The following is a 27,473-nucleotide window of genomic DNA, read 5'->3' as shown; positions in this document are numbered from 1 at the left end:
AAAATATTGAAATTGGTATCCAGTGGTTAATTTGTTTTACCTTTTTTTTTATAATTTCAAAATATGGTGAAAACATACTAATTTTTTCACCTACTGTCACATAATTCCCAGTAATATTTCTTCACAATACCTGACAATATGGGAAAACTCACACTGAGTAGATCTCACTGACAGCATGTGACAAATGGCCGATATATCCATATTGGTTCAAACAAAAACTAAGTTTTATTGTACTTGTGTAAACCACATCTCTGAAGCTAACATTGTAGATCAGTTCCCACGTTACAAAGATTAGCCGTATCTGGGTAACTGAGATCATTTTGTTTATATTTTTATTTGAAAATATGTCAATAAATTGGCTGTCGTATTGTTATAAAAGAAAAACTGTTGTTTTCAATTGATAGGTGTCATTTCAGTATAATCGCATTACATCATTCAGGCCTTTGTTTTGGTATATAAATAGGGCTTATGCCTTCAAGAGCACAGTCATGTGAAAAGTAAAAAAAACTGCTATTTAAAATTTTAATATTTATATTGCCATCAAAACTCTGCACGTAGACAGTTGCAGTTACCAAAACAGGTATTTTTACAAAAAAATGCTAAAAAAAACTAAACCCCTATTTTGCTCTTTAAAGCAAAATACGTGCTAATTACTCTGTCAATGCGATTTCCGACTCAAAGCGTGCAACTTTGTCGCGCGTTTTTTGCTGCGCCGTCTGAAACCCCTTAGCTCCCTATTAGCGTGACATGGTTGTATTGAATCGGTTTTTGCTAACCTTCTATCTCGAATTAGTGCTAAACGACAAATAGATAGACAAGATGGTGAATGCTTGAGAGGTTTTTATTTTAAAACCTATTTACTTTTATGGTATTTCCCTGTTTTAAATTGTCTGCGTTGGTAGTTAATTTGGTTTGTGCATTTGATTGTTGCGACATTTTGAAGTGATGGTCAGAAGTTAGAAAGTCTGTCAACTAGTCTCACAAGCAGGTATGTTTTTCATGGTGGCAGTACCGTGTGAAAAAAATGTATTTTTTAAATGTAAAAACTTTAGTGGACCATCGAAGATTTGAAGGATGTGGCAGGTATAGGATGGATGCAGGCTGCCTGAGTAGGATATGCTCAGAAGTGAATGGTAATAGACTAATATTATGGTGACGATTTACGAATAATATATTTATTTATTTGTAATAGGCATTTAAGATTGTGGCATATAAAGAGCGTGTCGTGCATTTTTAACATATTACATTTTTACCCGACTGCTCCACGAAAAAGAGTTTAGCTTTGGACAAAAAAACGGATTTTAATATAACAAAGAGGCTTTATTCCGATTAATAATTAAGTTATAAACTTAAGTATATCCTGGGTCGTGCAGGTCAGATAACGTTGCCCTAACTATTGATGTTAAGATGCATCTCGTTAGACTGGAAGCTGATCCTCGCCTAGTTAGTAAAGGTTAACTAGATGATCTTATTTATAGGTAATCATAATTTCTTATGGTCTAGGATAGTTAGGTATGTGATAATTGACGTTATTGAGGGGTAGCATACCTATATTTTTCAGCATTAAAACGCTGGAACTCAGCTGCATCCGATTTGACTTGAATCTGTAAGTAACATAGTTTGGTTAAAATACTAGGTGGATGACGATGGTGATCAATTAAAATAATCCATGTATGTTAAATCAAATCAAATATAGCACTCGAACAGTACCTATTATCTGTAATTTTGCACAGATGCAATTATTTATTTATTTATTTATTTATTTGGTTTATCAACAGATGTTACAGCAATACAAACATAAAATAATACACAATGGATCTTAGTTCTACTGCACATCCAATTACAGATAAACACAACATGCACATTTTATTTTGCAAAGCACACTAATTAAGGTATGAAAAAAGGCAATGTATTTAAGGTAAATAAGCACCTATTTTAAATAAATTGCTTTGGTTTGCATTTACCTTGTTTATAAAATGTTTAATTAGTTCTAAGGACATAATGAATTAGCTAACATATTAGGGAACACTGATTTGTTTGGCAAAACAACGTAGGTAATGTTTAAAGACTAATTATGTTGGCAAACAATATCGAGTGTTCATTACCTAAGCTCTTTATTTTACTATACAAGAGTTTTACCGTGAGATCATTTGTAGTAAGTAATTATAAATAATTAACCATTCTTGTTACTACAGTTATAAGTTTTTGTAGCTATTATGGTTAAAGTAGGCATGTTTTATTAATATGGCCGTAAGATTCTCATACTTTTTAAAAGTTTAGAGCAACATTTCTTCGCAATTTATTCATGAATTGCTAAGAAAAGTATTGATAAAATAATTTGATAGGTGGAACGAACATTCGCACATTTAGTTTATATATGTACGACGTACGTACAGTTATAAGAAGAGGCCTTTGCCCTACAGATCGACATTACGATTCATATCAAAATAACTATAAAACAAAGTAAGAAGTTAATGATTAAGAAATAATTTAAACAATAGAGTCGTAACGTTAGTAATATAGCTTGATATCGCTTATGATCGCTTATCGTGAGCTTTGTTTGTAAAACCATACTCACGTGTTATAGGAAACTATAATACTATGAAGTATTTAATACTATTTCATAATGTTCTATTTGATTCTCTGGATATGTTTTATATGTTTATTTCCTGGTTATTAAAAGACTAGCGGTTTTTTTGTGGCGTGTCTTCTGCATTCTTAGGTAATTATAATCTTCGTTTTATTGGATAAGTAGTTTTTACATGTACAGTTCTAGGTTCAAACTTGGTCCTATGTGAAAATCAGTTTGCGTTATTTCGTTTTTAGAAAATTGAATAAAGTTAAACTTACTTATAATAAGTAGGTTTTAACCATATAGGATACAAACATTTTGATCATGAAAACCAAATCTTCTAAATTGGTACCTACATTTGCCTGAATTTCAGCTTTATTTAAGACATTCACGTGTATTGAAAGAAATATTTTCATGTTACAAGATAATAGATATACCTATAACTTACTTGCATAATTTCTATTGCTGTAATGCTCTTGTCTCATTTTAATAATCATCAACCATGACATCACCTTTCGATGAGATGGCATTTAATAAAATTAAATACATACATAAGCATAATAAAAAATAACAGTAGCAAGAAAAAAGCAATGTTTTCATTAGTAAGCTTAATCAAACAGACACCTCACGCTGTTTACTAACCAAAGTCTAATAGTAGCAAATAACTATTAACATAAGAAAATACTTGAATAATAAACTTGCATGACTCAGAAAGTAGAAAAACTACCAAATTAAAAAAAATAAGATGTAGTTGGTAGTCGCAATTTTTTTATTTTATCTGCCTAGCTTATTTCCAACTATGTTGGGGTTGACTTCCAGTCTAACAGGATGCATATGAATGAGTACCAGTGCTTTACAAGGAGCGACTGCCAATCTGACCTCCTCAACCCAATACCCCTAGATAAGACTGGTTGTCACTCTTACTGGCTTTTGACTTCTCGTAACGACTGCCAAAAATGTTCATATGACAGCTGGGACTTATAGTTTATCGTGCCTCCCGAAACACGGTCATTGGTGTCCAAGAAATACCTCGAATCTTAATAGATTAAAAAACTATCAACGTGAGTACTTGACTAATAAACTTACATGCCTCAGAACGTCAAAGTCAATAAAATTAAAATAAGATGTAATAAGATCGCAAAAAAAGGTTAAAATAAAAAAGTTCTCATAATCCGTCATGGCTCCGCTTCGGTTCCGCAGAATAAGCCTGAAATCGATGACAGACGGACAGACACGGTCAGATTGAGTTGTTAGAGCCCCCGCAGACCACAGATTTTTTATCGGCCGATAGTTTAGTCGGGTTGGCCTGCTAGTACGCACACCGAGCCAACTAAACAGTTTAGTCGGTGATGAGTGCGCAAACTATCCAACAGTCTGCCGACTATTTGCTACTTTCTAACCAACTGGTGAAAAGAGTGGTCTTTATTTATTTAACTTTATGCAATCATAAAATTACAAAGGCGGACTTAATGCCATGGGCATTCTCTCCAGTCAACCTTAAGGTGATGCAGAGATAACATGGTAGGTGCATTACTTACTTAGAAAGACATGTATAAGACAACTAGAGATTAACATTTTAATAGAATACTAAAATAGACGTAAGTAGGTACATAAATATTATTACAAATATATAACATACAAAAGATTAAAAAAATATATATATAATAATATATATACCTATATATAAACATATATCTATATAATACATATACTAGCATATAATATTCCAATGATTATCATAATGGTGATTCTTCTAGCAATTTATTAAGTGGTCGCACCGCACAATGAAAATTAATAAAACATTGCATAGAAATGTTATTATTGCTCTCATACACCGGAGAAGGAAAATTAAAAAGAGAGCCCGAGAGTATTGGGTGCATCCTATCTTTAGTGATAAATTATGAAATGGAAAATTTTACACCATGCATTCCAAATTACTCGATTATCCGAAAAAAAAATTCGCCTTTTATCGAATGAGTATAACTAGCTTAGCAACAAAACACGCGCGATCGACCATTCGTTGTTAAAGCTCGGAGCGAACTGAACTATCGGCTTAGTCGGCCGACAAAAAAATCGTCATGTGTGCGCGTGTGATAGGGAGCCAATACTGATTATACGGTCGGCCGATAGTTTGCCGACAGGTTAGTTTGAATGGAATCGGGAAGCCCATCAAACTTTTTTATCGGCCGATACCAAATCGTCATAGTGTGCGCACTTGCTTACATCTGCGTACTGATTAAGAGCCCGACCAAACTATCGGCCGATAAAAAGTCTGTGGTCTGCGGGGGCTCTTACAGTTAAAGCGATGAGGGCGAGTGAAAACTTGTTCTTTTAAGAGTTCTGAATTAAATTGAGATTTATGAATGTGTAAATAAAATGGTGAGGTCTTATTTTAAAGTGAATATGGAGGAGATAAGATTGACGAAAGTGTTACAAAATCATCTCTTTTCCCGACTGCCAAGATAGTTAGATTTTGAAATAAATGGTGATTTAATAAACTTGGTATTTTTTTAAAAAATGCCTAAAAATGCATAAGATTCATTTTAGAACTTTTCATTTTCACACTGTTTTCGTCCTTTAGAAATGACACTCATAAAAAATCTAAGTAAAATATGTGATCCTATATCTTCGAACTAGCTTCTGTCAGCGGTTTCATCCGCATCCCGTAGGAACCACGGCACGAACCCGGATAAAAAGCCTATAGCCTGCCTCGATAAATGGGCTATCTAACTCTGAAAGAAATTTTCAAATCGGTCCAGTAGTTCCTGAGATTAGCGCGTTCAAACAAACAAACTCTTCAGTTTTATAATATTAAGTATAGTTTGAAATCTATGTTAAGCCTTCTTGCAGTACAAAAGTCAAGTAAAGTCTGGTATAACCGCCAGTTTACTTTGTAGTAATTCGGTAAACATGTCGGTTAATTTAACTTGGCTATTAAACGTCACGGTAACTGTGTTTGACTAACAAAATTAAGTTTTAACTAAGTGGCGACCGTGGCCGTGAATATTTAGGTATTTTAATTAATTTTTGGTCAATCTTTGTATAAGTCATTAAGGTGATTTGAATCAAAATCAAGATAGATTTAAATATGTTGCAAAAAGATTATACCTCCATAACTTTTACATATTATTTTCAAAAAAATCATTTAGTAATTCAAAAATTCTGTACTACGAACCACTTCGCACAGCAAACAGTTATATTATAAAATCTTACAAATAATATAACAATGGCATGTTGTGGTCATAATGTAACCTACAACGCCATCCAGCAAACCACAGGTAAGCATAAAAATTTTGAGAAGAATTCTAATCGCTAGGAACATTAATAGAAGTACGTGTTACAAATAGGAAGAGTATTGTTGTGTAAACATGACTTTGAGCATTATATTTATGAAAAAGGAAAGAGGAGTTTAAAGGTACAATAATTACCGATAGCTACTATAAGTTACGGTCATCTTACAAAAGCGACTAACTCTTCAGCTTATACCAGAATCGATTCTAGTAATTCTATCCCAAAACAAACCATCTAATATCTAGATTTACAACAACATCATCACAAACGCAGTTATTTTAAACACAGTCCAAGTCAGTTTTACGTAGGTACTAAAAGTCGGCTCGGTTTACACGCACGGCATCCAGGTTGGGTCTAGGTTTATAGGCCAGTACACACAGTTATTGCTATCATTAAACCAGCTATGTTATAGGAATTTGTACAACCGGTCTGAAATTCTTGTTGGGTTAAGCTAAAATTGTGTGTTTGATTAAGGTTCTTATAGAATGTGATTATGTAAATAATCGATCTCAGTGGCGTGCACTTGGAGAGGCCTATGTCCAGCAGTGGACTGCGATAGGCTGATGATGATGATGATGTAAATAATCTACTTCTTAACTGAAGTTATAAATAAAAACTCTACCTTTATGTTACGCTTAAAAGACTGAACCGATTGGGATGTTTTTAGTGCAGGTTCACAGAGACAGTCTATATTCATATTTTCCATGATAATCAAACATATACTTATAGAAATTATTTGCCGTGCTCTCGCTGTGGCGGCATATTGGGCTGACATATTGTAGTCTCAATATATGACATGTCATCGACACGAAAGAAGAAGAGATTATTTATAGATATGTTGCTAAGTTTTTTATTGTAACTGTGTAACCACAGAACCCATTTTTTGTAGGTACACATTCATCTTAACTCTTAACAATATTTGCTAATATGAAGTTCAATAAAAAACTTAGCAAACATTAATTCGAAATTTCGTATGTTAAGAGCAAAATCATCATCAATTCGACGTTAGTACGAAAAAAGTGTTGAAAGCTATTGAAATAGTCACGTACTTAGCCATCATGATTTGCAAGAAAAGACAGATGACTATATACTTACCGCCATCCCAATATGATATCTGTGGTTTTACATACCAGAGATAGGAATATGATGTTACTTGTACGGATCTTATGTTAAAGTTCTATCTCTGATGATGATGATGTTCTCCTAGCCAATTATCGGCTACGGCGGCTGTTCTCATATAAGGAGATCAGCCAGCTGCGCAGGACATATTATAGTGCACATGCATTTGCGCAGACACAAGTGCACTCACTATTCCTTCACTCTCATAGCTCGATGGGACGGCAATCCGACACGACCGGAGAGAGATCAGGCGCAGGACCGACATTTACGTGCTCTACAATGCACGGGTAATGTATCAATCACCAACTTCCAGGCTCCGGGCTGCTTTGTGAAAGTCTTTTAAAACCCACAAAGCGATTTCGGTCCGACTCGGGAATTGAACCCGAGACCTCGTGCTCAGCAGCCGCACTTGCGACAGCTAGACCAACGTGGCAGAAACTATCTCTAGTAACCGATAGATCTCATATTGGGACCGTCAAAATTAGAAATCTTTGGAGAGATCGTGACGATGGCATATTCGTCTCATTTTCATTTAGCAGGTCAAGATTGGAAACGGTGGGTTAAAATGTCAATTAGCGTGGAAAAAATGAGGAAAATTTAACTAAGTAAACAGTTTTATTTTTATGATTGATTCGTGCGCAGTCAACTGAATTCTTTGTCACATGCAGTTGCTTTTATACTCAAAAACAAAATTATTAAAATCACAAAGAAAAATCACGACCGTGAAGTGTTTATTTGTAAAAAAAATTTAAATTTTGATGCAATCAACCGTCAAAATAAATGTTTACACAAAAAATTATTACTATGTCCGAAAATAACCGTCATAACTCACAGAATAACTTAATTACAGCGTAGACTCAATCAAAAATACCAATTTATAAACAAAAATCCCACAGACCACACATCATCACGAGAGAAAACATACAAACTTTTATTTACAACTCATTTCAATTATACACTACTCTATTCCCTAGACTTAAGATCTCTATTTGTTTGTCTTTCAGTTTTAGAACGGCAAGAAGAAAGTTTGACTTTATGGTGTCTGTCAAAATTAAGGGTCCATTTAAAGGAGTGACTGCATTATTTCTTTATAATGTTGATGCATCCGAAAGTCGAAAAAATGGCTTTATTACGGTTTGGGCTGACAACGTGAAATCAACCTTTTTTTCTACGTTTTAAAGTTGATTTTAGATGGCAAAGTTAATTAGCTTTTGGAATATAAAAAGTTTCATCTTCTTTGGTGGTCCTTCCTAAGAATTTAGTTGTCATTAAATTATAGAAAAAATCAAGATAATAGTTTTGTTAGATGTTTATGTCGCGAGCCACAAAAATATTATGTTACATTATTTTATCTTTATTTCTGATGTTTTGATGTTTTTTGTCCGCTTTTGTAGAGATTGGACCACTGTGATGAGATTTTTATGGAGAAAGCATTTTTTATGATCTGATATCTAGTTGTTCTAAGTTTAATCCTTGTATTCAGAGCTTTTGAAATATGGTGTGGATCGGATTTCGTCGGTAGAAGATTCAAAGTGAATGTTTTGGATCGAGTTACACACATACTTACTTATTTTTTTAAACTGATTACGAAAATAAAATTCTATTAATACTTTACATAATAAGTAATACTGTTATTTTACTCATTACGAATAGTTAAGTAAACACGACAAAAAAAGATACCTTAAGCTTTCATCAAATAAGTCACAGCTTCAAAAAGGTTAAACCAAAGTTTTCTCTTTAATTTTTAATTAAAACCTGTATACATTTTAAATTCTCTTGAACATCAGTACACAGGTACTATTAACCTATTTTACGACTTTCCGACCAAAATGGCTTCAATATAAACATTATAAAACAAAGGAACGTTAACACGGTTTTTTCTTAAAATAAACGTATGGTAAAGGTAACACAAATCGTGTTGTCTATGTTCGTTAGTTTATTTAACCGACTACAAATAAGGAGTTCATAGTTTGACCTGCAAGTATGTACATATGTTTGTGTACGATTATCTCTGCACAACCGATGCAAAAATAATATGTTGTAGTCTTACGAATAAAAATTTTGATTACGAGCAGTGAGCTTCTTCTATAGATAAGTAACTTTTCTGATTTTATTTCTCTAAAATGAGTCCATATTTTTTTTATGTTAAGTTTCTTACAGCGTAAGTATGGTTATCCTCTCTAAAGTTAATTAGTTAGTTATGTCGATATTTTAAAAAGTTAGTTTATCTTAACAAAAGAAACATTCGGAAGTGTAAAATCAAAGCCACAACAAGTCATAAACTCTCGTTATCTTATCTGCAGTTAAGTTTAACTGTTAGTTAGATAAGATAAGCTATTGTTAGCAGTTGCATGTTTTTGTTCTACTCATCAGTGTAAGCAATGATTGCACAAATGCAACATATGCATTCGAAAGTAGGTACATTTTAGTCCTACTAAGTAATATAAACGTGAAAGTTTGGATGTATGGATGTTTGTTACTCTTTCACGCAGAATTACCTAGTGGATGGCACAGTAATATATGTAGATTTCACATTAGAATACCATTATCATATGCTGCCAACTTTTCATCTGGGTGCAGGATGTGGTTCCCTTTTGATGTGGTGAACAACTAGGTGAAAATATTATAACAACACACCTGTTCTTTTTCAAAGTAAGAAAAAGGTGTTAATTTAAGTAAGTTCTTGCAAAGTTCAATAGCTGCTCTGTATTTCTAAACTAGACTGTCTACTACTAGACTGGGATTACTTGTATTAAAAACACATCATCTTTTCGATCTGTTTAAAAAACTTTAAGGCCTTCTTGAATCTGATTTATAAATGAAACAGTCCTAATTCCGAAGTCAAAATTTTACACACCACGCATTGACTGGTCTGTCAGTCCCAAATATGTTCCCATGCATGTAACGTCATAATTATCGGGCAGGTACTAGCGTATTATGCTAATCACATGAGCTGGTTAGCTCTAACGAGCCAATTAAATAGTGCCGTTGTACAGGGTTAAGAGCAGAAGTGTCAGTTTTGTCATTTTGGGGGAATATTGATGTGAAAAATCTAACATTTGTAAGATGTTAATACAGATGATAAGGGCTAATTACCATATTGTTTTTGTTAGTTGTAAAAATTAAGTAAGTAATGTCATGATATAAAAAAAATATTAACTTAGCCATTCAAGTCATCAAAGCTCAAACGGACAATATATCCCATTTGCTCCCATGGCCTATTTGAAATAAAAACATTTGAAGTTGACTTTGGTTTAATATGAGGTCAGAAAACCAACTAACTTTTTTCGATTTGCACAAAGACTATCATCAACTGATCTAAACAATCAACTTATCAAGACCTATCTTTGCTCTAAGTGGCACTTCTGTAATTCACCTGTAAAGTGTAACAACAAACACGATTGCGTACCGATAACGGTTTAGTTAATAACAACACTACAACTGTTGATTAGTTCTGTGTTTATTTGATCACTTTCTTCCAAGAATCCTTCTCACACTCTACATATTATAACACAAATAACATAATTCTGGTTGTGTGCGCCTAATACGTTAATTCCGCCATTGTACACTAGAAGCAAAGAAAACCATTAAAGAAATAAATAAAATATTGGATGCAGAATACGGTTCCAATGAATCCGATTACTCGCGGTTTCATCCGTGTCCTGAGGATGTCCTCTTGCCGTACCCGGATAAAATATAGCCATGTTACTCGGGAATAGTTTAGCTTCGAAACAGTGAAAGAATTTTTCAAATCAGTTCTGTACTTTCGTAGCTTTTTGGATACAAAAAAATGTTGAATTTTTATTATATTTGTATAGACTAGTATTACATAGATGTCTTCGAATATTGATCAAATAACATTGAAAATCATGTCATGATCGAATTTTTAAACCATAAAAATGTTCATTAAGTAATAAGAATGAAAAAGGATGTCCCTAGTATAGAATGTAGTATAGAACTTTCTAATATTGTAGTGGGCATCTCACGGTTTAGTTAATGGTTTTATAGGTCGGTTTATCAAGGTTAAGTTTCAAGTTCGAATCGTGGAGTGGTGACCAAATTTTATGATAAATACTTTCATATTAAATTTTAATTAGTAAGGGTACTTAGGCCTATTTATATCGACAACATAAACGCCCAATTTCTTACAAGTCCTTACTCTGCAAATTAACCGTAAAACTTCATAGGAAACAGTCAAAAAAGACGTTTAAATTGTCGGTGAACTTGGGCTTACTACGGCGGAAGTTCTCATATTAGGAGATCAGCCAGCTGCGCAGGACATACATAAGTATAGTATAGTGCATAAGCACAAGCATTTGGACCTTAAAGGACCTTATCATCTACTGACCTTTTAAGCTCTGCTTATCCCATCACCAAAGCAAGCGTGAAGCGTGCAAATGTCATAACTTGCGCAAACGCATAGAAATAGCCGCCTAGCCGTCTGATAGACGAACATACATACATACAGTACACATGCTCTTGTCTTATTGAGAGTTATTGTTGTGAACGAATTTGTTTTTGAAGTTTTTTTGTATTTAGTTTAGTGTTTTGTTGTTGCGTCATTGTTAATTGGTGTCCTATTCTCTTTAGGGATAGCTCTCACTGATAATACAGTTTCTTCCTAGCATAATTTTTACTCGACTGCCAAAGATGAAGAAGTTTCTGCTTTTTTATATTGATCCACATGACCTATTATGTATTTGCATGTTGCGTTTGCGTCTTTTGTGTTAATAAATGTGTTTTTTTCTTTCTTTCTTACATATTCAACGAGAATTGTAGATCTCAAGAACTTTGTCTCCGTAGGATCAATTCTTGGTATTGTTGAAAAATTTTACCGTTTTATAAGTAGCTATACCTACCATTAATTGATCTAGGATTCCCTTCATACTTATAATAAATTCCTTTCTTATCAGGAGTAGAAGAATCAAATACGAGAAAGCTATATTCTCTCAAACAAATATTTATAGTTTCACCAAACACAGCAACCTTTAATGCATCTATTTACTGCAACGCCACTTGGTTATATAACAGTTACCTAAATTTGAACCAGTCGGTCAACTGGCAGCCGCTCGGTTCTATTTTAACCAGCTTTAGTTACTGATAGACGACTATGATTCATTACGTTGGGCAACTAGAAATAAGGCAAGGGGGGTGTGTCTTTGCGTTAGAGATTACTTCTGCCAAGTATTTGAGCTATGTGAAGGGTAGGTCGGAATTTTAAATAGTAATTTGATGGTGGAAAAACACCTGGTTGGTGTGGTTATTTTTTATCGTCATCTTGAGTTAGAGGTGGCTGTGAACCATAAGTATGATCGCTCATTCCTATATTTTTTTTAGTGAACAATGAAATAATGCTCTGCATCTGTTTCAACTAAAATAATTTGATAAGTAAAGACTGCTAAAATGCTGCGAAATAAAGCTCTAGTTCTGTGATATTGCTTAAAAAAGTCCATCTTCCAAATAATTTTATCCGAATGTGGGTGCAGCTTAAGGTATTGTCAGACTCTTCTTGACTAAAACCCACCATGTTCCTTCTGGAGCCGTTTATGTACCAGGGCCGCGGTAAGTCTTTCGAACAATCCCGCAACCCCGGCAGTTTTTGTCTGTAAAGGATCCTGTTAAATTGACATCATCTTTAGGGCATGGTCGAGCCCTTTATTTGCATGAGGAAATACATTAACGATACAAATAATGTCTTAATCCGAGGTTATTAAGTACCGTCTACGTGATCAATGGTATTAACATGACATCATGCATGTTACACGAAGTCTGACAAACGTACAAACACTTCCTAGAATCTTAGTAGCTACGATCCTATCTTTTCCTCCTAATGTTTAGTTATGATAAGCTACCTATTAGTAAGTACTTAGGAAAAACAATGCAGTTTGTCTTTTGTTTTATGCTTTCTTTCAAAATTGTTTGTGAGCAGTTTGGCAGGCATTTTAACTGCGTTAGATAAGAGGGTCATGTTTTGGCTGTACTAGGAATTGATATGTTACTGAATAAGAGGTTCAATTTTAAACCAGCACATGTTCAATCATGACATGTTGGTTAGGACTAGGATCTGTCACCAAAATAGGTTTTCAGGTTCAGGTTAGGGAATCAGTCAATAACGACGGTGCAACTGTCTCAATTATAAAATCTAGTTAGTGCAGTTAGGGCCAATTATTTTCATTTTCGAATTCCAGAAAAAGACGCGTTGCTTGCACTATTGCTATCAGTGTGTGCTATTTTTGTCCTACAAAAAATCGGTAACCGATTAATTATCGGACGTAGGCAGGCAGCCTTAATGTGTCTATTTCCTCACTGCAATGGTACTGCATGTATCGTCTGAGAATACGTACGCTATGGATGTACCTAGTAGTCTACTGGTAGTAGAGTGACAAGCTGTAATGTAAACCGCGGACAGGCACAGTGCTGGGTCAGCATTACTGATACGGTGGAATAGGGTAACCATGCGTTTAGAGATGTAGAGGATTTGGTCATAATACACCTGTGTTTTTTACATGCTAGTAACTTTGACTATCTTTTTCAATTAAGTAGTAAAAACTAAAAAAATCGATGTTAAGCAAATAAAAAAAATAATACAGAACTGTTTAGCTTTCGGTTTTACAAAAACACATTTATTTGTGCTTTTCGTTCAGTATGTTTCAGTAATTCCTGTAAGAACACAACATACCTAATACAAGTATTAGTTAAATACGACTATAAGTTTAACATAAAATTTAATTTATGTACCTATGTATTAACTTACCTCCACACTCAGAGACATTTAATGGTTACTTAAGCCATTCCTTAGTGAAGGATTTGTATGACATTCCGTCACTAAGGAGTGACTTAAGTAATCATTAAATGTCTCTGAGTGGGGAGGTTTGACCCGAGAATTTCACGTTTCTATTTAGCATTCCTTTTCTCATTCACTTTAAGACTGTCTCCTAAAACCACCATGGCATAGTCACCCCACAGTAGGCAATATACAACATGCTACGAGTGTAGTGAATGTGATGCGTTGTACTGCAACTGTGTGGCGCATCAGTTATGCAGGCTTCGAACTATTGCAGTTAAGCTAGCAATATGCTGGGTTTAGCATGTTCTGATTGAGTAGTAAAGGATATACATATAGCTGTATCTACATACCCTATTGAGTGAAAGAATTTTGGAGGCAGCGGAATTTTAGGGCAGTTAAATAGCGCAATATTACGAATTTGTCTAATTTACTGACCTTTTAGGGTTAATATTGAATATGGCGGTATAATTTTCAGCGACTTTTATTTTACTGCGCAATATTATTTTTGGAATATTGGATAAGGGCAGGAGGATGACGCGTAACATAATTGATCATCTAGGATCCTGCACGTGCTAGAAAATCTAAGGTTCTTAGTAAAAAATAATCCTAAGAAATAACAATAGATATCGGTTTCTAAAAAAATCCTAATATTTTAAGAATGTGATCCAAGCATTTAAACATTGTTAACAAAACACAGACAATAGCATTATTTATCCATTTGTCTGTTCATTTCTACGAAACTACCTGAGCTTTGGCTAATTAGTTTTCAATATCCTAAAACTCGTTCCTTTCGGTATTTCACAAACTGGTATTTAAGTTTTTTGTTATAAATTTAGATAAAAGAATGCTATTTTTGTCATAGCCTTGACTCTTTAGTTGTTATATAAAAGGAGAATGGATCTTTTTATTTAGATAACAACTGGTTTTAAAGTGAGCTATTGCTATGCATAATATGCTAATTTCGGTGAGTCATGCTAATGTAACGTAACTGATTTTATTTGTCTGTCGTTATTGCATAATATGATATCAGTTTTCTCCTTGGAAACTAGTCTAGATCTTAGTATAGGTCATCTATATTTTAATAAAATAGAAATGCTATGTAGGAAGTGTAAAAAAATAATAGTAGAGACTGTACACAGTTTGGAATATCTCAAAATAGTCCTGTAGGATAGGAAGACATGCGATTTCAAAAATTGGGTCAAGCATCCATTATAACGGTTGTCTCGCTTTAAGCCTTGTAGCTTTAACATCTTTGGTGACTTTGATCGTTCAAGTATTCTCCAGGATTAGTTCAAGAATTCATCAGAAGCAGCTCTGGGTATTAATTTCTATCCTAATGAAGGGTGGCTCGTCCTACACTTTACAAATGATATGATACGGTTGACAAAAGCACAGAAAAACAAGCAAAGTATGATTATGATTTATTCAACCCACTATCAATCCCTAATCAGTACATTTCAAAGTTACTTACAATTCTTACCAATAGGCGTTAACCTTCAAAGTAATAACATAATGTTTTTAATAAAAAATATGACATAAACTACTTCTGTCATAATATGGTGTTTTCGTTTGGAAACGTGACCTCCTTGACCATAAGAGTTGACCTCAAGTTTGGGAACTAGTGATGTGGTATGCGGAATATCCGAATAACTGAAAATGATTTATGAGTATATGCTATAATTGATTTATGTAATAAATATCGTATATCGTTATTAACTTTATTAATGGACATTATAATGCCTTAACAGGCAACTAAGTTCTAAGAACCTACCTGGTTACAAGATCTTTTGTATCTACTTAGTTCGCAATAAAGATTTTGAATTTGAAAGAATTGTAATCTGACTTCATAGTTTTTGGTTAAGTAGGAAAATGTTCTCAACTGTAAATAAGTACAAAACATGAAATACATGTATTTAGTATTATATCTCTGGAAAGTCTACAATATCCGCCAAAGTGTGGTCACACTAAACTTCGTAATCTCTGACTACAAGATGCATATTAAGAGGTTTTTAATAGGTACATTATATTCTTGTCTATTTATAGCATCGGCACCTACGACTTTTGAACTTATCTGTATTACATAATATGCAGTTTATAACTTCTAATAATGTTCACTACATTATTAATATTCAAATATCTCATTCAAGTTAGTAAAATTATAAAAGAGAAAGTGTTTTAACAATTTTGTAGTCAGAAAAACATAATAGATAGCCCTTTGGCATAATAAATCTTTATTAAAATTACTGACAGCTCTATAAAGGTCATAATTTTATCGAACGAATGAATGAATGATAGTGCGTCATTTATTCTGTTACGAATGAAAGTGTTATAATACAATGTGAATGGATGGACTTTCTGAATTACCCAAAGTGGTGTGGTAGTTTTTTATAGACTATCAATTGGATAAATGAAGGTTTTTGTTTTTGTAATAATCTCGGCTAAGTGCCTTATCATCCCCAGTTTTAACTCGCCCGATTCATACACTTATAGCACTGATAACTTAATAGTTACTTCGTACCTATAAGCTACAGGCTAAGGATGAGACGGCATTAAGCCTAATTCGGGATATAAAATGGTAAAAACTTTAATGACGTACTCATTGTGCTTGGTTCAAAAATAAATTCATTTAGGGTCAGTTGCACAATTCAACTATTCGATAACAAAATTTGTCCATTGGTCAAATCGGCGATTTGACAACTTCAAATAGTTTGGTTATCGTTATATTTAAATGGTGCAACTCACCTTTAAAATTCCTTCCCTAAGTAGACCACAATAAAAATACATTCTGGTACTCCAAAAATGAACCAATCGGAATTTCAATTGCACTTCCTAGCGTAGGAGGAACTAGAAACAACGCAATTTATGTTTTATAAATAAACCTACCATAAACTAATACTTCAAAACAGTATTTATAGAGAGTAAACTTTATGGTTACCTGAACCTGTTTCAAAGGAATAGACAATCGATAGATTTTATGGTACAGTCTCCCGTTGTGGCTGTCTATTGGTTATGGATTGTCTATGGTATTTATCGATTTATTTTGCTCTAGTTTTTCTTCTCTATCTTTGATCGCAATAGATAAGTGATAGAGAGGAGATAAAGCGTTTCATGATATTAATTTGTAGCTTGCAGAAAAATAGGTCAGATATTTACTTTATACCTGTTTGATGAGAAAAGTAGAGCAATTAACTTAATTGTACACACACTTATATTATATAAAAAGAAAAACACAAATATAGTAGTATTTATTAGCTGAAAACTGCATCAAAATCGGTTCATCCAAACGTGAGATGAACATACATATATGATGCGCCCGAACATAAACACTTACAGGTCAAACTGAGAACCTCTTTTTTTGAAGTCGATTAAAAAAAAATCATATCTCACCAAAAACTATCAATACATACGTATATATCCGAAAGAAATATCCGCCGATGACGTCCCTTCACATGACCTGTATTGCCAGGCATAAAAACTATCGTGTTAGTGCAGTATCTAACAAGTTCGTGTAGTAACTAGTATTCCCACGCGCACTGAGCTTTCTATACCAAGGAGTTGGTAGTAGTGGAAGAGGCTAGGAAAAGTTGAGCGTGGTTTAAAGAGCAGATGAAGCAAAAAAGTTTTAATCTCGGGACTTCATGTCCTGTTAATCTGTTGCGTTTGCAGAAGAACATAAGTTAAAGGAAGAAATACACTCTTTAATTACATGTTTCTGATATATTAAGAACCAATTAAGATAAAACTGGCATACCTAGTCAAAAATTTGGGACGTCATTAGACCTTAACGATAGAAAATAGAGAAAAAGTGTTATATTTAAAAAAAAAAAACCGGTATCACCTACGTAATTATATTTGCAAAAACCTTTTTTATGCAAGGCCTTAAAACTAAAACTGTGTTCCATCAAAAAATAGCTCATTTCACAACAATTAAAACCTACAAAAGCTCATCTAGCACCACAAGTTCTATAACAAGTTACGGCACGCGTCGATACCGGTACAAATAAATAATACTTTAACCGACTGCGGTAAACTTGTGGTAGCGGCACTGCCAGTTTCCTTACCTACATCAAACTTGTACGCGCATAATTGTGGTTGAGGAAAATTTTAATGCACTTTGAAAGGGAGATTTTTATAAACTGTTCCATTGTAAACCCTTGTAGACTTTTGTTTAGGTCATCATCTGCATAATCTTTTTTCTAACTATGTTGAGGTCGGCTTCCAGTTTCACAGGTTGTTGTTGAGTACCAGTGTTTTACAAGGAGCGACTGCCTATCTGAATTCTCAACCCAGTTACCCGGGTAACAAAATACCCCTTGGTGAGACTGGTTGTCAGACTTTAAGGCTTCTGACTACCCGTCACGACTGCCAAAGCTAAAAATTGTTTACGTGTTTGTTGGGACATGCTAACTGATCTTACGGAATTACTGTTTTAATTTGATAAATTCAGAGAGTGTTTCTATGTTTTATTTGTCAGGTTTTTTGGATGAAGTTCTTCTTTATGTATTAAATAATAATGCAATAATGTTTTTTTTGTTGTTACAGGTATGTATCCAGCTAATAATAGCTACAGAGTTTGCTGTGCGTGAGTTTTTTACCTCTATAATGATTGACATGGCATGTCTATTCGTAAGTACTCTGTGGAGACCGTTATATTTTTAATGGTTTAATTTTGTGAGAATGGCACATCTCTTTTATAAGGCTCTATGCAATTAGAATGAGAAAATCATTAGGTTCTGTACAAAAGTCTTCATTTATAGAATGATTCATATGTGTGACATTTTCTTGGTGTGCTTCATGGAAATGTTGAAAGGAACCTGTACATGAGTACTGCGGTCTTGTCAAATAACTTTGTCTACTAAAGCTTTCGGGTATTTTTTTCTTTATTCATTTTGATCATCAAGCAAGCTCCTGGTAGTTTAGCCTAACTGCAATCAAGCAAAGCTGTATTCCTTACACTGAAATCTATGTTGTTCGAGATATTTCTGTAACCAAAATATACAATTAACTGTGCCATCAGCCAAAAACACCGTTTTATGTCAAACAACCTATAATCCTTTTTTCAAACCCAACACGATTGCCACTCCTAAACATTACTAACTCTACAAATTGCAGTTCAAATCGCCCAAGCGTATAATTTTCACGAAAAAATTTCGCAGTTGTTAAAATAATCTGCCATCATTAGCGGTAAATATCAAATTGTCGGCATGTTTGTAAACAATTATAGAAAGTGAGGAATTATTGCTATTCACTGTTTTACAGTTATTTGTGAGAATAGTACTGTAAATGATCATTATGAGTTTTGAGTGGAGCTAATTGCGAAATTACTGGGATTGTGTCAAGAGTGAATTTGCTTGATTTTTTTTTTATTGAAGTTTCGTTATGTAATCCAACCGTGCGGTTAATATCTGATTTTATCAAGAACAAAAGATGTTCTTAAATTTTTGTTGTTGAGAAAACAAAAAAAATCTAAAATTTTTGTATAGATGCTCTAAAAATAGCTTTTTTTATACAACTTGTTTGTTTATTAGATTTTATTATACAACAAAACGATTGAAAACGTAAGTAATTTAGGTATCTACAAAAATAAGAATATTATGAATTACAAAATACTAATGTTGTATTTGTAATTTTCTACTTAACCAGTAAAAACCAGAAATTGCACACACCTTTCCTACTTTATTAACTCTTATAACCATTCATTGATGATAGGTAATTATTTTGCAACAAACACTAAACAGTATACCCATTAACACTTACAATTACCGTCTTACCACAAAAACTTTTAAACGTCAGTTTAAGAATTGTCTAAAAAAATGTCAGATTATGACGTTGAAATATTGTCCATTTTGCAGCCACAATTTCTTTAGACAAGTCTTAGACACCTGTTTAAGTTTTTGTAGTAAGTAAGATATGTCTTAGTTAGACAATAGTCAATAGTAGAAATGGCATAAACTAGTTAATTGCTTCCTCCTAAGAAAATAACTATTAAAAGTTTATCATCTGATCGTCCATCATTATTATGTAAGGAAAGGTCCATATCAATATCTCAGTTTATCATCAACTGAGATATTGATATGGAAACTAGTAGAAAGTAACTTTCTTGGGCTTAGAGCATTTATTTTATTGTCGCTTCATAGAAATAAACTGTCCATTGTTATAGAATTTAATTATTCTATAAAATATTTTATGTGCAATTTGTATTCAATAATAATATTTTGTAAGTACAAAATAATGACGTCATCATTGTTTAGGTATAGAATAGCTATTTTGAATCGGTGGTCGTCAACGTCCATACCACGTTGAAAGCACCGGTTCTCGTCCGATCACCGAAGTTAAGCAACATCGGGCGCGGTTAGTACTTGGATGGGTGACCGCCTGGGAATACCGCGTGACGTTGACTTTTTAAATCATTTTTGCATTTTTGGATTAAAAAAATGGAATTTTGTTTTTTTTTTGCAGTAAAATAAGTATATGAACCAACTTCACTCTCTTTGGGTCAATGAGCAGAAAAAAAATTGTACCATATGAACCGCAGATTTTTTTATTTACCTATTTCCAATTTAATGAAATAATAAAAAAAAATAGGTAGTTAAGTCGATACTTTCTTCCAAAACTGCTACTGACAAAAAGTTTAATAATAATTCACCCGTTAAAATAACTGCTTTCAATTAAGGTTAAAATGTCAGTTAAGTTCACGTTAACGAGAGCTACTTACTGTCAATCAACTGTTACTGTTAACTACAGTTACACAATTATTTTCAGTTAAATATCGATAGTTCAATCATAAGAAATCCTTAATTAATATCCTCATTTATGAATTAAATAAAATCGATCGCAATCTTTAACCGACTTCACAAAAAATAGAAGGTTGTATTATTTGTGTTTTTTTTAAATAAAATCAATGGTATGGATATAGATTTTTCTGTGCTCTTTATAGTTGTCAATTTTCGAAGACTGTCAGAATTTTCAACTGCACCAAAAAACGGTCAGGCTATAGGTAAGGTACCTTACATAGGTACCAAGTAATAAAATACATAAACATATTTCTACCACCTTCTACCCAATAATTTCTCCTTTAAACTTATTCGTAGTACAACCCAATAAAACGACAGAACTTAATAATCTAAAACCGGCTAGCATAGTATAATCTAAGCAACACAATCAAATAAATATGTTATGATACTTTATACATTTCCTTAACAATCCCAAAATACATATCGTTCATACAAAAGTTGAACGTATTTTCAAGTGGTTTAAAATCAAAGGTGTCTATGTACTGCAGCATCAAAATTCAACCTTATCTTCTAGGCTATAAGGTTGGTATTCCTTCTCTGTTTGCTGGGTATAATGTGGTCTTTGGTCGAAGAAAGCCGGGCCTGTTACTGATACTCGAGACGGGGTATTTCTCCATTGTTACACGGCTTTTCTACGAGAAATACAATGGATTATTGTGAAGAAACTTCACTTTCTTCCATTGAATTGTATGCAAATATGTTTTAAATAAATACACACACTAATGTCTTTTGTTGTCTCAAATGTTTATTTGATTTTCTTTTGTTTGTTGATTGACATATTTTAGTGGTTGAGATCACGATAATTGGTTCGTCACGGCTTTTGAACGTCACGACAAAAGTACGCTGTTGTTAAGATTTGGATCGGTTGTAAAAATTGGTATTTCCCAATAGGTTGTTGAGATCAAATTCCAGTCGTTCAATGAACGTCGAAATAAAGATTACTTGCTAAACGATGATGGAAGACCCATTTTATTGGTATTTGATATCATATTTTCAATAAAAAACCTAATACCTTTGTTGCCTACCTTTATAATTAGATGTTTGTGAAGGATTTTTGAGGCGGTTTTTTCTAATGATTTTGATTGTCATCAACTTTTATTGCATAAAAGACATTTACAGATAAAAATGTTTGTATATGTTTATGTATTTACATTTACACACATAGCTGTTAATTTCCATGTGTTAGTTCCTAGATTGGGCTATCGAAAACTCAATTTTTTTTTCTCTTAAAGACAAGCTAGTCCTGCAATAAATACCTACAAAAAAAAAACAAAATAGTCTAACCCCCATACAACAATGGACACACACTTCAAGTGGCTCTTGCGCAGAGTTCGGTAACTCTGCTGTAATCGAGTAACGGTGCACGCATATGACCCACACTTGTGAATGAAACATATTTTATTCAGCCTACTATGTTATTTATTAGCCTATTGTTTCGTTTGAAGTACAAATAAATAAATATTTAGAAGATTTTGGAGGGTACCTAGTCGTGGTGGCCTAGTGGGTAAAGAACCAGCCTCTCAATTATGAGGGCGCGGGTTCGATCCCAGGTCAGGCAAGTACCAATGCAACTTTTCTAAGTTTGTATGTACTTTCTAAGTCAATCTTAGACACCATTGACTGTGTTTCGGATGGCACGTTAAACTCTAGGTCCCGGCTGTCATTGAACATCCTTGGCAGTCGTTACGGGTAGTCAGAAGCCAGTAAGTCTGACACCAGTCTAACCAAGGGGTATCGGGTTGCCCGGGTAACTGGGTTGAGGAGGTCAGATAGGCAGTCGCTCCTTGTAAAGCACTGGTACTCAGCTGCATCCGGTTAGACTGGAAGCCGACCCCAACATGGTTGGGAAAAAGGCTCGGAGGATGATGATGATGATGAAGGGTACCTAGTCTATCAAAGTGTCGGCGAGGTCGATAGTAATGATAAGGCATTAATTACCTACCCGTTTTGTTAATATTTGATGTGATTTTGTTGATCGTTAAAGTACCTAAGTTTTCGCAAAAAAGTTGACACAAAATAACAATTACTTAACATCAAAATAAATGAAAAGTTTATAGCATAATATTCCATTAACCCTTTATTACTTTCGAAATTAATGTCTATACTAACAGCTCATTAATCTTAGTAAAATTATTCACCGTTAATCTAGTTATAACCTATCAATTTCTTCGAAGCACGTGCATCCTAGATATAATAATTGAACCCTTCGTCGCCTCCGTACTATCACAGCGGAACCGATCAATCAAGCAATTGATCAATGAGAGATAGTAACGGTATAGGTATATAGGTACTTACTTATTGTAATCTTATCTAAGCTATGATTGGTATACGTGTTTTTCTTCATTGAGTAAAAATCTAAAACATCAAAGTTCACGTTGTTCTGAAGTATAATTTAATTAATTCGCAGATTACTTAAAAATTACATAATTTCTTGATAAATGGGCCATCTAACCCTGTTTTTGTTGGATCAGGATTTCCTGAGATTTGCACTTTTAAAAATACAAATTAGTATAGATTAGCAAGGATTAGCAGGCGGACCTACTTATCAATTGGCAAATCCGATTTCACACTTGGGTACTCATATCTAGTTATCTGCTAATATTTCTCCGTCAAAAAGCAAACCGAAAATTTATATTGGAATCTTGCGTTTAAGTCAAAATCAAAAACCGTTTATTCAAACTTGGCTGCAAAACAGCACTTTTCGAACGTCAGAAATATACAAAAGACAGCCTCCAAAACGCCCACCCTTCACGACTTCCTATGTGTTTTTGCTGGGAAGAAGAAGTGGCGCAACAAATTCCCCAGCAACACATGTCTGTCTATAGGTTGGAAGAACCTTTCAACAATTCGATGTATGATGTGAATGAATTATACTAAAAACATTGTGCATAAGAGAAAAATAATTCAGAAGCATCTAATAAAGTGACCTTAATGCGAATATCCGTCATGAACTTATTGGCGTATGGCTTTCTTAGTAACGGATTTAATATCTTTTATTGTACTATTTGAACTTAGTAAAAGGATATTTATTTACTGTTGTACCATACTTTATTATATTATGCTGTATTATGTTGTTGGTAACTAGTAATCCAGCCAGCATTTTTCTGGTTATATCACATTCTGAGTCAAGAACTACTTACTTTTTTGTGTAATAAACTAAGTAAGACACATACCTAGAATACAAATAACTAGGATATAAGCTTTAACATGAGTATAAAACAAAAATGGAAAATTTTCAGAATGATCTATGCTAATGTTAGATAGCTGACGATTTTGTTTGTTTGCTCATGAACTGCTGAATTCATTTGTAAAATTAAATCAGTGTTAGGCTACTTTTATGTAAGTGCCCGGATTTATTTACACGGCTAGGGTCCGCGGGAGAAACCACTAGCATTGTCTACTAAGAAATATTTACTTACACAGTTACAATTAGAAATGACACTAACACTCGTATATTTAAACAAATCATTACTGCCTTTATAATTGCAGCTAACTAACCGTACCCATAATTAGTGGTTTCCATAGTAATGAATAAATAACGAAAAGTTTTTCCCGGGTCGTGACTTAACATATTACAACTAACGTTTATATAAATGATTATCATACATATAGTTATTATATCGATATTAAGTATAGGAAAATCAATGGGAAAACCATTAGTTTCGTTGTTAGATCATCATGGTAAATTAATGTATGGGTTTTGTTGTTTTCCTTCTAGGTAAAGTTTTGTATTATTGGAACTGAAATAGACAGCTAAAATTAATTCAAGAGTAAATATAAATGACCAGCGGCTACCTGCGGGTTTACCCACAGCCTGAAAATTTTATTATTTTACTATGTGTATGTAGTAACATATTATTATGTTTCACTTCACTTCAGGAACCAATCTCAGGCACTATTTACTGACGCAATTTTAAAATTTCAGTGTTAGTTAACCGTGTATAGAGTAAATCTTTTATTATTATCATAGGCTACTTCTTGTCCCGAAGTAGGTTCCACGAACCCGCTGGCAAAAGCTAGTAAGTCATACGGATTATTGAAAAGTTTAACAAAATGAATGAAATTAAAAAATGAAATACGTTTATTCACGCACGCGTGTGACACTGCCTTACAAAAAATAAATAAAAATTACAGTCGTAAGAAATAAGAAAAACAAAAAGACGAATTACAATTAAAATACAGTAGGTACCTAATTGGAAATATGTGTCAAACCCCACGTGCTGCAAAATCTGCTCAGCCATTCATACACAACTTAAAGGTATAAAAAACCAGTTATTTCATTATTATTATCATAATATTAGTAAAGCATTATAAATGAATTGAACCTGCTACACAAAGCACAGCTGCCAATCTGTCAGAACGCCAAAGACACCATATGCATCCAGTCACGTATTCAGGAATTTTGACCGATTTTACACTTTAACTACCGCACTAAAATGTTTAGGAAGTAGACGGGGGAAAAAGAAATATTGTTTTCAAGAATGAATGATGGTAGTTGCTTGTAAATGTCGGATAAAACATCATTTGAAGTGATGTTTTGAATCTTTTGATCTCGGAATATGTGAAGTAGTTCGTTCGGTTGTTAGATTATGAAACAACTGTAGTATGTAGTAGCTTTTGACTATAGCATCATTTTATTTTGTGTTCTAAAAGATAGGTAGCTGGGATGAAGATAGTTAGTTAGCTTGGTAGCTTTTTTTGAAATAATTAAGAGTTAGATAACCCATTTTTATCGAGGAAGGTTATACTTGTGCTACTCTTTATACGGGTGCGAAGAGTAGTTCTTTTGAAACCCCTGGCGGAAGGTAGTCAGTCTATCTAATATTGATGACATAACACTTAAGAAGATACTTATCACTAAAGATATCTATAGAGACTACTATTATATAGAGTTGCATGATTTTGATCGTAAACATAATCTTTTACATAAATACATTGCAATTTAACTAAACGCTTTTTCATATAATTTTCAATATCATAGAACCAATAGTCACATGAAATATTTTCCGCAGAAACTGCAGGGCTCCGTTTTGCATAAACCACAGTTTATCCGATCATAACGCTAGAACTAGTATTGTTGATTCATCGGGCCCATGTTACAACCTACCCCACGCTCACGTGGGTGTTAGTCATGGAGAACAAAATGACTAGCGGAGATGTCATAACGCAAAATCTCCTAAGAAAGTAGCTCGTCAAAATGCAGGTGTTCGGGAGACGAGGGACGTTACTAGCGCCGACTTTACACGCCCTACATTATTTTCAAAATAAAATCACCAATCAATCAAGACCAATCTTTGACAGATTACTTTTGATTTGTTCTATTAACTGATCACGTCTACCGCACGTTACTTTGACCTACAAGAAGGTGCCTACCTTCCTAATGGCATCTCCGCTATCTTTCCTTCCTCCTTGGTGTTAAATCTTAGAAGTGTCATGTGTCAATGTTAACATTAACATATTATCTCGTATTGTAGATAAGCCTTATCAAGATAGAAATTGTGATAAGTTGTTTTTTTGTTTAATGTTTGAAAGGTTAGGAAGGAAATGTTAGATAGGTGATAATTTTATTTTTATTATGAGTTTTTTTTGGTATTACTCAAATATTATGACGACTTTTCCTAAACTGGATGACCTAGATTTTAAAGATGAGGACAAGTTTTAGAACCTTTCTAAGGTGAATTTTGGACACAACTGTCAAGTTTTATTGTAAGCCAATTTTGAATAAATAAAATAATACATGTATTTTTTTTATTTACGAATTTTATATCAAATAAAATTATTATTTTCAGTAAATCTACTTTATTGCGTAATTAGATTTTTTTGAAGTGTTATCCTTCAAAATTACCTATTTTCTTCTAGAAAGGTACACTTAAATACATAGGATATCTTGTCCCTGTACAATCGCGCACAGATGCGCCTCAATGTTTGCTCGTAACTATTTGTTCGCGGACGTTTTATCTTGAGCTAACATTTGGAACTGGGAGCACGGACACTTGTGCACACAACTGTACCCTTTTTTTAGACTTTTTCTTTCATGATTTTTGTTTCTGCGAAGGTTTTTTTGTTTTGTTACTTTTCACTAGACAATTGCGTAAATGTTATTTTTGTGGTCAATCCTCTGATAAAAGGAGGTAATTTACCTATAGCTTTTTGTCTCGGTGCGAAAAATAGTTCCCTCGGTATGAGACTATTGACCTACCCAAGTTTCCTTAAGAAATCGAGTAAAGCTGTACCTACCTACTAAAAGTAATTAAGACTAATAATTATTAGGTAAGTAAAAATATTAATTCATAAATTCTCATATACATTCCCCAATATCCCACCTAATTGTAAAGACATGTAACACTTTGAAAGCCGCTAGGAGGCGCCACCTGTCTTGTACAACCGACTTATCATCGGAAAAGTAATTAAATGTCAAGCTTTCATTAAATATGGCGGATTATTATTGTTCTTGTTTGTTTATATGTTACTTAAGTGAGAGTAAATTACTGTTAATTAGCTTTTTCTCATCGTTAATTCAATGTGAACATGCCTAATTAGTTGAGCCGATTAACAACTTAAGATAATTAAAAAAACATCGGAATTTAGACGTGCCTCCTTGTTCCTCCTTGCTCCTCGATGTTGAAACGAGACGTCTAGTATTACCTATACCTAGACGTAGATGGAAATAGTTGTCAATTTCACGGGTTCTAAATAAAGCTTTCTTATTTGCATCTGGTTAAAAGTATTGCATACTAGAAGCTAACCAAAACACTGATTTAAAAATACTCTTATTTTGAATCCTTATTCCCTTTAGCATTTCCCTGGTCTACATACATGGATAACGTGAAAAAAAATCTATAGTTCTTAAGAAAGTGTAATAGTGATGTGGTAATCTCACTTTCCTGCCTAGTCGATATTATCTACGGTT

At 33.5% G+C, this 27,473-nt stretch overlaps 1 protein-coding gene and 1 non-coding gene across 2 annotated transcripts in view; both read left to right on the top strand.

Moving 5' to 3' along the window:
* The window catches only part of LOC110382375 (facilitated trehalose transporter Tret1), a 102,097-nt gene that overhangs the window by 11,906 nt on the left and 62,718 nt on the right, over positions 1-27,473 (top strand). The gene's annotated exons all lie outside the window — the stretch shown is intronic.
* On the top strand, positions 20,051-20,169 carry LOC135118682 (5S ribosomal RNA). The gene has a single exon (XR_010277714.1). It is a non-coding gene; the product is annotated as a 5S ribosomal RNA (ribosomal RNA).

The sequence above is a fragment of the Helicoverpa armigera genome, chromosome 24, assembly GCF_030705265.1.
Source record: "Helicoverpa armigera isolate CAAS_96S chromosome 24, ASM3070526v1, whole genome shotgun sequence".
NCBI lineage: Eukaryota > Metazoa > Arthropoda > Insecta > Lepidoptera > Noctuidae > Helicoverpa > Helicoverpa armigera.
The sequence above is the reverse complement of the archived record's forward strand: the minus strand, read 5'-3'. Positions and strand labels throughout refer to the sequence as shown.